Here is a 4,399-nt window from a genome sequence, read left to right on the forward strand (position 1 = left end):
CCAAACCAAAACAAAAAACCCCACCAAAACAGCAGAGTTCTTTAAAACTGTTTTCATATTTAGCTAATGTTCACCGTCCCATGGGAGTTATTGGAGACATCCTATTTTTATGCTGTCTCCACACAGGTTGTTCACACCTCCTCATTGTCGCCAAATTTATCATTCCTACTCCTTCACCCTAATCATCCTTTAGATGGTAAGAARGAAAATAAAATGGCAAAACTTCTAGGGGGCTGGGGGGAAGATATTTCAACCRTCTTTGTTCTCTGAGTGCCTTTCTCTAGATGGCTGCACCCAGACTGGTGTTTGGGTGTGATGCTCAAGTGGTCAAACTGCTTGGGGTCAATGCACCCCACTGAAAGCCCTAAGGAGGGTTTGACCCCAGGGAGCTGCTCCTCAATTCCTCCAGAGCTGAGCAGCACATCCAAGACCCTGCCTCTGTTCCCTGCTGGATCTCAGTGACAGATGTGCATTTCTGCAGGACAGAGGAGTATTGACCTTCTGCACCTGATTTGGCAGACACCAGGAAGGGTTTAGGGATCTGAACTCCTCCAGGAGATGCTGTGAACCAATAAGAAAATCAAGTTATGTTCACAGACACCATGGCCATCACTAATACAGGCACCTCATTATAATCTACAGACACTGCAAGGCAACTTCAGTTCCACTTCTCCAAATTACAAACTTTAAGCTCCCATTGGCTTCACCAGTAAATGAGGGCTTATTTCCAAGCAATCCTTGGATCAGCACTTGGAAAGCAGAACTAGTTTTTTGTTTCCCAAAGCTTGTTTATTTGATTTACAACTCCAGCGTGGATGTCTTGATCCCATTATCAGAGCATGTCCCGCACATACATAACAATCCTCTATTTTTTCATAATGAGTACTTAATGCAAATGATGTTWAAAAGTCCTTATAGGAGGAGCTCTAAACCATGTTTCTCTGTTTTTTTTTTCTCGGGACAAGAACCACACAGTTGCCTGTGCAGTATTTTCTCTACAGTCTCCTTCCCACTTAAGTTAATGCCTGGATTTTTATTTTTTGTTTGTTTTGCTCCCTGGTGACAGACAGCTCTTGAGTYGAGAGTATTTKTTCAGTGATGTTCAGCCCCCATGCYCCTAGGACAGGGACMGTGGAGCTTTGGTWTTGCCATCACCTCTGTCCTCTCCTGAATCCAKCCTGGARGAGCTTTGGGAKCCTSCAGCRTTTATCTCCTGGGACCACTGAGGTCATTGCCCTGAAATTTGTGATCAGCAGGTGGAAGATAAAGGTGCCTGAAGGATTATTTGGTATTTCAACCAATTCTCCTCACCCAGCCCGTGGATTCCCTGCTCYACACCACATGAACTCAGCACAGCTTCCTGTTCTTTATCTCACCAGTCCCCATTTTTCAGCAAGGACACCCAGTTATTGCCATGGATTAATGGCCATCATATCCCAGGTCATCCCCTGACCTGCCTGGCAAGCACAAATGGGTTTTGTTTCCATTTGAGGCCTGACCCAAACCTCRCTGAAGTCAATAGGTGTCTCTATCACAGAGAGCAATTTCTGCATTCCTGTGGTGGCTGCAGTTTGCTGCATCTGATCAATGACTTGCATTTATCGGGATTCTTATTGATATTAGGTTTTGACAGCAAATATCATATTAAATACAAAGATCTAGAAGTTAMAAATGATTAAGTGCTCAGAGGTATCTGATTTAATACAAACATTATGAAATGAGATAAAACTACTAAAATAAAATCAATCTAAATCCTATTGGGAAAAAGAATCCCAGAGAGCCCTTTCTGAGACCAGAATAAGAAAGTATTTTTGTCCTTTGAGCGGGAATTAGGTTTCAGAGAGAGGAATTCCATAATTGCAGGGGTTGTTGGGCTTTTTTCTCTTTGACTCAGATTGGCACTATTGTAATTTTTATTTTTCAGAATAGAGTCCTGTGCAATTATTTTACAATAATTCATGAGTCATTTGCTGTTTTCTACACGTAGAGCAAACACATTTGTATAAGAACAGCACACCTTCATCTCTTTGTAACTGAAAACATTATTCAGTAACCTCTTCCAAATAAAACTCAGAGCCATCAGTGCAAAATGCATTTCACACTTTTAGAAATATGGCTCTTTACCAGGATTTTTTTTTTTTTTTATACAGCTTGGAGAAAAAAAGATATTTTAAGAGAAACAATTTGTCTCCACCACCTACTCTAAAAAATAGAATTCAGGTGTTTTGCAGAATGGTTTGGGTTGGAAGGGATCTTAAAGACCAGTATGTTCCAACCCCTGCCRTGGGCAGGGACAGCTCCCACTAGACCAGGTTATTTTCTTTCTTTCCGTGAAACTTTATTACACTTTTTGACTTAACAGATGACATGAAGTCAGCATTTTTTTTTTACTTTTTTTTCTTTCTTTGCTCTTTTGACTCTTCCACAGGACTTATTTGCATTATACTCTGATTCAATGTAAAAACTCAGATATGACTGACTGTAGKCAATATTTCATACTCAGAAAAATCACATACAACTTAAATTACTAAAACAGTCTTTTTTTCTATACTTTATCAGCACAGACTTTGCCCCCTGCTACTCATTTCCCCTTTTAAAGCTATGAAAGACAAYGGACAAGAATTAGTCAGGCACAAGTGGCACGAATGTCTGGGTGATTATTTCAGATTTGTCCTTTATGCATAATTTACTGACTAAATTTGAAAAAAAAATATGAATATTAGTAAGTCATCTTATCAAACCTCCTCAGGAAGGTCCATTAGGCTTAATTATAAGAATGATAATTTGTCCTATTTTAGATCTTGTATCTTTATGGATCTCCCCTCTATCTTGATGTCCTTTTTTTTTTAAAAAAAAAAAAAAAAAAAGCAAAGTTCCCTTAACCCTCCCCTTTAACATTTTCTTTAAATATTCCAAGATGTTACTCACAGTCTTCCTACCCAGCACAGTGCTGACAGGCACGCAAAAGTCCCTACTTTATGCTGTATCAATATCCTCAGAGAAAAAGGGTTTGCCATGGAAATAGCCTGTCCTGCACTTTCCTGCCCTCCAATAGCTGTTTTCCAGGTTGCYAAACACAGCTCAGCCCACAGACCTTTGATATGTCCAGGCTGGTGTCCAAGTGCTCCCTGGGGAAGGAAATCTGGGGGTGTGCACACGTGTGAGTGGGGAAGTTTGCAGCACAGGTCTGGGCTGTCAAAATACACCCACTGAAAGCACCAATAGCACWGTAATTGAGCTCGGTTTAGAAAACAAACAAAAGAGAAACTACAGAATCTCTCAGCGTGCAAGGGCTGATTCCCTTCCCATCTTTACACCGAAGAAATTGCTCTGGTTGAATACRATTTTGCAGAAGGAAGTTCCTGAAACAGCACAGCCCAAAGCAGCATGCAGCCTAGATTACTTCAGGTTAAATACACTTCAGTGGATTTGTTTAAATTACGGAACTGGAGAGAAAGAAAAATGTAAATATTCATAACACCCCCAACAACAGACACACAGCAGCAACCACCACTGTATAATTAAATAAGTTATACAGCACGGTGTCACAGCTGCAGCAAGGGAATGTGACAGAGAGGAATTATAATAAACTCAGTTACTCAGAGTAATTTAGGCACTTATTGACCTTCATGCCAAGAAGCGTTATGGTGCTAAAAGTAATTTTACATAGAAAACTCATCTTTTCTCCTCTACAGTGAAACCACGTTACCCTGCGGTCGGCAGCCGTTCCTGGGAGRGGGTGATGAAACTGCTGTGCAAATACTCCTTGCTGCATGGAGAAACAGCCACAGTCACGTGCCTGCTTCCCCAGACTCTGACCCCACCAGCCACATGATCTCTGAGTTCACCAAAACCCAGGTGTATATATAATTATTTCTTTTATCATTATCTTTTCCGTTGTCACCATGGCGAAATTTAAATCTCTGATTAAATTCAGAAGGTACCCCTCCTTTCATATGGGTGTGAGGATATAAACACAGTTGTAATGGAAGTGGCTTTAGACCAAACTCTTTCACTTTYGTGAAGGGGACAATTGATAGCACAGGAGCAAGAAGTCAGTGGTATTTGCAAACCACATGGTAGAGGGAGTGGTGGGAATTTACATGGAATGCAGATTTGCCAGGGTRGAAGGAGAATAAAGGTGAAATGAGGAAAGAACAGAGCTGATATCTCTCTCTTTGCTCTCTACAAACATTATCTCAAACCAGCCACATGTTTGCTCAATCCCCTCCATTCAAGCTTGAGTGACACCTGCCCCTACACAGAGCTAGAACACAGGAATATGGAATAAGAAAAATTGTTCCTCCCTATTCAGCCTCTGAAGCTTCAGAGGATGGGGGGAAAAAAGAAAAACCACAAAAAACCCCAATACAACAGCAAGGAGAGATRTAAGGGCAAA

General features: G+C 41.0%; 1 protein-coding gene across 5 annotated transcripts in view; it reads right to left on the reverse strand.

Annotated features, from left to right (window-relative positions):
- KYNU (kynureninase) overlaps positions 1–3,774 on the reverse strand; it is a 58,104-nt gene extending 54,330 nt beyond the window's left edge. Inside the window, exons 1-2 of one of the 5 annotated variants that reach the window (XM_057372244.1) lie at positions 2,929–3,016; positions 499–561 (exon numbers count right to left, since the gene is read on the reverse strand). The gene's annotated coding sequence lies outside the window, so the exon portion shown is untranslated. Of the gene's footprint in view, positions 1–498; positions 562–2,928; positions 3,017–3,094; positions 3,121–3,709 lie in introns of those variants that run through there. The other 4 variants (XM_057372245.1, XM_057372246.1, XM_057372242.1 and 1 more) reach the window with 4 other exon arrangements.
- Between the last annotated feature and the right edge of the window lie 625 nt (positions 3,775–4,399).

Source organism: Malurus melanocephalus, unplaced genomic scaffold, assembly GCF_030028575.1.
Source record: "Malurus melanocephalus ecotype Western Australia unplaced genomic scaffold, MMel_1.1 scaffold_167, whole genome shotgun sequence".
NCBI lineage: Eukaryota > Metazoa > Chordata > Aves > Passeriformes > Maluridae > Malurus > Malurus melanocephalus.